The sequence below is a fragment of the Bison bison genome, unplaced genomic scaffold, assembly GCF_000754665.1.
Source record: "Bison bison bison isolate TAMUID 2011002044 unplaced genomic scaffold, Bison_UMD1.0 scf7180017864217, whole genome shotgun sequence".
NCBI lineage: Eukaryota > Metazoa > Chordata > Mammalia > Artiodactyla > Bovidae > Bison > Bison bison.
Genome location: NW_011494789.1, coordinates 305,919 through 313,121, shown reverse-complemented (window position 1 = coordinate 313,121; position 7,203 = coordinate 305,919). Strand labels below are relative to the sequence as shown.

Genomic DNA, 7,203 nt, shown 5'->3' with positions numbered 1-7,203 from the left:
CAGAATGGCTTCGATCCAAAAGTCTACAAGCAATAAGTGCTGGAGAGGGTGTGGAGAAAAGGGAACCCTCTTACACTGTTGGTGGGAATGCAAACTAGTACAGCCACTATGGAGAACAGTGTGGAGATTCCTTAAAAAACTGGAAATAGAACTGTCTTATGATCCAGCAATCCCACTGCTGGGCATACACACTGAGGAAATCAGAAGGGAAAGAGACACGTGTACCCCAGTGTTCATCACAGCACTGTTTATAATAGCCAGGACATGGAAGCAACCTAGATGTCCATCAGCAGATGAATGGATAAGAAAGCTATGGTACATATACATAATGGAGTATTACTCAGCCATTAAAAAGAATACATTTGAATCAGTTCTAATGAGGTGGATGAAACTGGAGCCTATTATACAGAGTGAAGTAAGCCAGAAAGAAAAACACCAATACAGTATACTAACGCACATATATGGAATTTAGAAAAATGGTAACGATAACCCTGTAGTGAGACAGCAAAAGAGACACAGATGTATAGAACAGTCTTTTGGACTCTGTGGGAGAGGGGGGGGGGGGGAAGATTTGGGAGAATGGCATTGAAACATGTATAATATCATGTATGAAACGAGTTGCCAGTCCAGGTGCGATGCACGATACCGGATGCTTGGGGTTAGTGCACTGGGACGACCCAGAGGGATGGTATGGGGAAGGAGGAGGGAGGAGGGTTCAGGATGGGGAACACATGTATACCTGTGGTGGATTCATTTTGATATTTGGCAAAACTAATACAATTTGTTAAAGTTTAAAAGTAAAAAAAAAAACAAACAAAAAAAAAGAGGTAAAAGACCCGAAAGAGTGTTCTGGGTGGGAACTTCCCTGGTGGTCCAGTAGTTAAGACTCCAAGTTTCCACTGCAGAGGGCCTGGGTCGGAGATGTTCCACATGTGTGTGGTATGGCCAAAAATGATCATTAAAAACCTGGTCAATGAAAAAAAAAGAAAAGAAAAGCCAGAGGAACCAGGGTCAAATTGCCAACATTCTTTGGATAATAGAGAAAGCAAGGGAATTCCAGAAAAACACCTACTTCTGCTTCATTGATTATGTTAAAGTCTTTGACTGTGTGAATCACGATTGTGGAAAATTCTTAAAGAGATGGCACTATCAGACCACCTTACCTGTCTCCTCAGAAACCTATATTTGGGTCAAGAAGCAACAGTTAGAACCGGACTTGGAACAACAGACTGGTTCCAAATTGGGAAAGGAATACATCAAGGCTGTATATTGTCACCCTGTTTATTTAACATATATGCAGAGAATATCATGCAAAATGTCGGACTGGATGAATCACAAGCTGCTGGAATCAAGATAGCTTGGCGAAATATCAGCAATCTCAGATATGCAGAAGATACCACTCTAATGGCAGAAAGTGAAGAGGAACTAAAGACCTTCTTGATGAAGGTGAAAGAGGAGAATGAAAAAGCTGGCCTAAAACCAACATTCAAAAAACTAAGATCATAGCATCCAGTCCCCTTACTTCATGGCAAACAGACAGTGAAAAAATGGAAACAGTGACAGACTTTATTTTTGGGGCTACAAAATCACTCTGGATGGTGACTCCAGTCATGAAATCAAAAGATGTTAGCTCCTTGGAAAAAGCTATGACAAACATAGACAATGTATCAAAAAGCAGAGACATCACTTTTCTTATAAAGTTCCATATAGTCAAAGCTATGGTTTTCCCCTGTAGTCATGTATGGATGTGAGAGCTGGGCCATGAATAAGGTTGAAGAATTGATGTTTTTAAACTGTGGTGCTGGAGAAGACTCTTGAGAGTCCCTTGAACAGCAAGGAGATCATACCAGTCAATCCTAAAGGAAATCAACCCTGAATATTCATTGGAAGGAATGATGCTGAAGCTGAAGCTCCAGTATTTAGGCCACCTGATGTGAAGAGCTGACTTTTTGAAAAAGACCCTGATGCTGGGAAAGACTGAGGACAAGAGAAGAAGGGGTAACAGAGGATGAGATGGTTGGATGGCATCCCTGACTCAATGGACATGAGTTTGAGCAAACTTTGGAAGCCTGTGCTTCAATCCATGGGGTTGCAAATAGTCAGACATGACTTAGTGACTGAACAACAAATACAGTTTGTGCTAATTATGCCTCCTTACTACCTACTGTGAATCCTGCAGGTAACCATGAAAACCAGGTTGAGAAACAATGGACATAATGTTGAAAAATATTATAGACAATGAACAGCAAGGCTGGACATCTAGACTAAGACTTTTAGGAGGGTATTTGTAGATAATAGAGAGTGTTGCACATATTTGACCAGAAAAATATGACTACTAAGCCATAGCTTATACAAAAAATTGTTTTTTTTCAGCTATTCTTAGGATAGACTGAAGAAGCTAAAAGTAGTATGATGAATTAATAAGTTATTATAAGTGTTTGAATTAAGAATATGAGCAGACAGTAGGAGGGCAAAAGAAGAAATTTATTTTTACAAGAAGGATTTATAAGGAAATAGATTAACATGCTGCTGCTGCTGCTGCTAAGTCACTTCAGTTGTGTTTGACTCTGTGCGACCCCATAGACAGCAGCCCAACAGGCTCCTCTGTCCCTGGGATTCTCCAGGCAAGAACACTGGAGTGGGTTGCCATTTCCTTCTCCAACGTATGAAAGTGAAAAGTGAAAATGAAGTCACTCAGTCATGTCCGACTCTTAGTGACACCATGGACTGAAGCCTACCAGGCTCCTCCGTCCATGGGATTCTCCAGGCAAGAGTACTGGAGTGGGGTGCCATTGCCTTCTCCATAGATTAACATGGGAGTATTCAAAGTCTGAAATAACTGAAAGGCATCTGAAGAATGATCCTATATTTTAGAGATTGAGAAAATAGGAAAAAGAAGCCTGCAGGGGCAGTTACTTTCAGAAATGACAATGATTTTTACTCCAAAAACATTTGCAGTGTTTACTGCCAGCAGAAAGAGAGAACCCAATAGGAGCTAGACAGAAAGTGCATACCTGGGGCACACAATCTTTGGTGTGGTGGAGGTGACCCAAGTTCCATTTTCCTTCTCTTTCACTGAGGGATAAGGTTCATCTGGTCTTTCCCTCTGGAAAGTCACAAAGACGTTTGTGACAAGATTGGGAGGGATGGGTAACATCCTGGACACAGTGGTGGAGAGCAGGTCTTCCTCCCTGCATACTCCTCTGACTTCATCAGAGCAGCACCTGCCTAGTCTTCCCATCCCTCTCAGAGTCTTCCCATCACAGGTGAGCTGCAACATTTTGTCCTCAAGTGCTTTTCTCTGCACTGAGTACCCCAGCTGCCAGAAAGGGAAACAGGCAACACCACAGATGCAGGAATCAGTAACACTCAAAATTCTGAAAACTAATGGGTCACTTTGCTGTCTATCCAGTCTTTATGACCATTGTCTTAGAATCAAGGATTCAAGACAAGATGTGGACAATGACTAGAGTCACTCTGACTTGCACCCCTAGCACTCAGGGACAGCACAAAGCTGTGAGATATGCTCACAACAACTTTGAAATGAAGTTGTTTCAAGCTCATTGAAAGCACCTTTCTACCTGTGGGAGTGCCCAGGATCCCGAGGGTCCAGGATACTATGAACCCAAGATCCCTTCCTATGCATGGTATTGTACAATCTCCTGTTTTGTTTTGTTTTGTTTTGTTTTTTTTTAACTATTGGTTTTAAGTAAAGTATGTCTTTTGCCCTATTGTTTTTACTGAAAGACTATTTTTTAGTCATTTGTCAGTCTCCAAAACACCTTCCACACCATATTGCTATGAAAAATTCCCTGAGATTTTTATACTACTTGCAAGGTGTTAAGCTTTATAAAAATTTTTTTAATTGGAAACACATTTTTATTTAGACAAATTTCACTTAGATTTGCAGAAGAGTTTCCAGGAGCACAAAGAACTTCTTTATATCCTTCATTCAGATTCCCCCAGTGTTACCTTACATTACCACTGGACATTTATCAATACTAAGAAATTAACATGGATACATTACTATCAACTAAAGTTTATTTGAATGTAAGCCATTTTCCCCCTGATTTCTCAAGACCACACACCGCATTTAGTCATCACATTCCTAATTTCTTTTAATCAGACAGTTTATCAATCTGTCTTATTTTTCCTGATGCTTTTGAAGAATACTGGTCAGGTATCTTGTAAAATGTCCTTCAGTTTAGGTTTGTTTATTGTTGTCCCTTGATTAGATGGAGTTTGGAAAAATTGGAGGGAGAATTTATTTTTATAAAAATACAGTAAGGGTGATTTGCCTGTCTCATCACATTTTATCAGAAGATGTATGATGTCAAAATGATTTGTTACTGGTAACCTTAATTTGGTCACTAGGTTAATTTGTGTCTGCCCATATTTTCTGCTCTAAAGTTATTATTTTTTCCTTTCTATTCTCTATTTATTAAAAGACAGTCACAGTCCAGCCCACACTTAACAGAGGGGAATTAACCTTCACCTCCTGGAGAGAGAAATAACAAAGAACTTGCAAACATATCTCACAATCACCATAGTAATTAATAAATATTTGGCATTCATCCATGGATATTGCCTGCAACAATGTAACTGTGATGTTCTAATGGTAATTTTCTGTTTTCCTCATTCTGCCCACATTTATTACCTGGAATTCTTCTGTAGGGAAGCTTTTTCCCTTTTCCCCTCTTTATTTATTTAGTTATTGGAGACAGAATTGAATTCTAAATAGATTAAAGAGCAAAAGTAAAAAAAAAAAAATACAAAGCTAACCTAAGGATAGGGAAAACGATATAAATACACCAAAAACATTAAAGACAATTAACATTTTCAATCAACAGTTGATACTTATAGAATGTTTTTTTTTTAATTTTTTAAAATTTTATTTTATTTTTAAACTTTGCAGTATTGTATTGGTTTTGCCAAATATTGAAATGAATACACCATACGTATTTATGTGTTCCCCATCCTGAATCCTCCTTCCCCCATAGAATGTTTTAAAACACTTTAACAGGCAGGGAACAACATATATGAAGCATACTGTAAGTTTTCGAGACATATGTAAAAGACAATAAATCAAAGTCTAGCATATCCAAAAATTCTTACAAATGAACTACCAAGATGATGACAACAACAACAAGATGCTAACCACAAATAACAACACAAAAGCAACAAAGTTAAGGAGTTCCTATTTTTAAAAATCAACAAAGGATATGAATGGGCAATAACAAGAAAACTACTTTAAAATTCCACTTGATAAACTAAGATATGTAAATTAAAGCAATAAGATACAAGGATTCTTGCCAGTCAACCTTGAGGACGTGAGTTACAATATGGACGTGGATCCTCTGTTCTAGCTCAAATTGGAGAAGACTATTGACACACAAGTTGGAATGATTCTGATAGCCAACCTTGAAAAACACTTCAGAATGACAGAATTTCCTTTGTAAGAATGACAAAGGATGTGTCAGGGTTTTGCACTTAGACCAACAACTTAGCATTGTTAGCCTAGAAAATTCCGAGAAGACAACTGTGGTCTCCTTGCTTGTGGTTTTTTATTTCAGTCATCAACATGCACCTCAGGTTGTTTGAACTGGTCAAGAACTACATGAATGCAATAGGAAAATATACAGTTAGACAAGGCACAATTTATCCTGTCAGTAAGGTATATAAGAAGCATCAAACTCTTCTTTGTCCATTGCTGAGTTATCATTGCATATCTTGCCACCAAGAATTCAAAGTAGGTGGATGTGGGTGCATGGTAAAACCTTCAGAAGGAGTGGCTAGAGACTGCTAAGGTGCTCAGACACCATTGAGAGAAATTGGAGGCTGGTAGCTGTGATCACCAGAAGGACTCACCTATACCAGAAAGACCTGAATGGAGGAGGAAGTTGGCTGAACAAAGTCAAGATTTTAGTCAAAAGAAATCCGTGGGGTCAGAAGCAAAATGTGTGCCAAAGGTAATATTGCTGGGTGGGGCAGATTTATTGGGGTCTTTTGGTGATCCCAACCTGTGGAAGAATGAGGATTTCACCCAAATTGTAAGAAAGTATGAGCTCATAAGTATTACACAGGCTGGAACTGTTGTTCAGAAACTCATCTGTGAAACAGATGTTCTGTGAAAACATCAGAACAACATTCTTCTGGTGAATGAATGGATCACCAATGACATCTTATTCACAAAGACCCAGCAAGCCCTCAAAAGGAGTTAGAGCATTCACTATTTGGTACTAGATCTTGTCCAAGAGTATACTGAAAAGCATAATTTTTATGACTCCAGGAGTGAAGAGAGGCATTTTGGGGTGATACTGGCTCCTTTGCGAAAAAGCAGTACAGATTCTAAGTCATAAGAAATTCTACAGCATGATATTTTGGACTTCCTTTTGGGAATTTGAGACAATCAAAGTGTTAGTAACTGGGGAAAAGAATTGTGATCCTGTCTCTTAAACTAAAACTTAAAAGTTTGATAAAAATCAGTAGTAAATTAAAATCAGTTCTGTCTCTCTATCAGAAGTTGCTAAGGTGAATGTTTTCAATATGGTCTCTCTTTTTCAGGATGTACAAATTCTTTTATCTCTATTTTTGTCTTTCCAGCTGTGCTGGGATATAATTGACATATAGCACTGTCCAACCTAGATAGCATATTGAAAAGCAGGGACATTACTTTGCCAACAAAGGTCCATCTAGTCAAGGCTATGGTTTTTCCTGTGGTCATGTATGGATGTGAGAGTTGGACTGTGAAGAAGGCTGAGTGCCGAAGAATTAATGCCTTTGAACTGTGGTGTTGGAGAAGACTCTTGAGAGTCCCTTGGACTGCAAGGAGATCCAACCAGTCCATTCTGAAGGAGATCAGCCCTAGGATTTCTTTGGAAGAAATGATGCTAAAGCTGAAACTCTAGTACTTTGGCCACCTCATGCGAAGAGTTGACTCATTGGAAAAGACTCTGATGCTGGGAGGGATTGGGGGCAGGAGGAGAAGGGGACAACAGAGGATGAGATGGCTGGATGGCATCACTGACTCGATGGATGTGAGTCTGGGTGAACTCCAGGAGTTGGTGATGGACAGGGAGGCCTGGCGTGCTTCGATTCATGGGGTCTCAAGGAGTCGGACACGACTGAGCAATTGAACTGAACTGAACTGAAGTTCTGCATATTGTCACCCTGCTTACTTAACTTATATGCAGAGTACATCAT

General features: G+C 39.3%; 1 pseudogene; it reads left to right on the top strand.

Moving 5' to 3' along the window:
- Positions 1 to 3,146: 3,146 nt before the first annotated feature.
- Positions 3,147 to 6,359, top strand: LOC104992561 (annotated as a pseudogene).
- Positions 6,360 to 7,203: the final 844 nt, after the last annotated feature.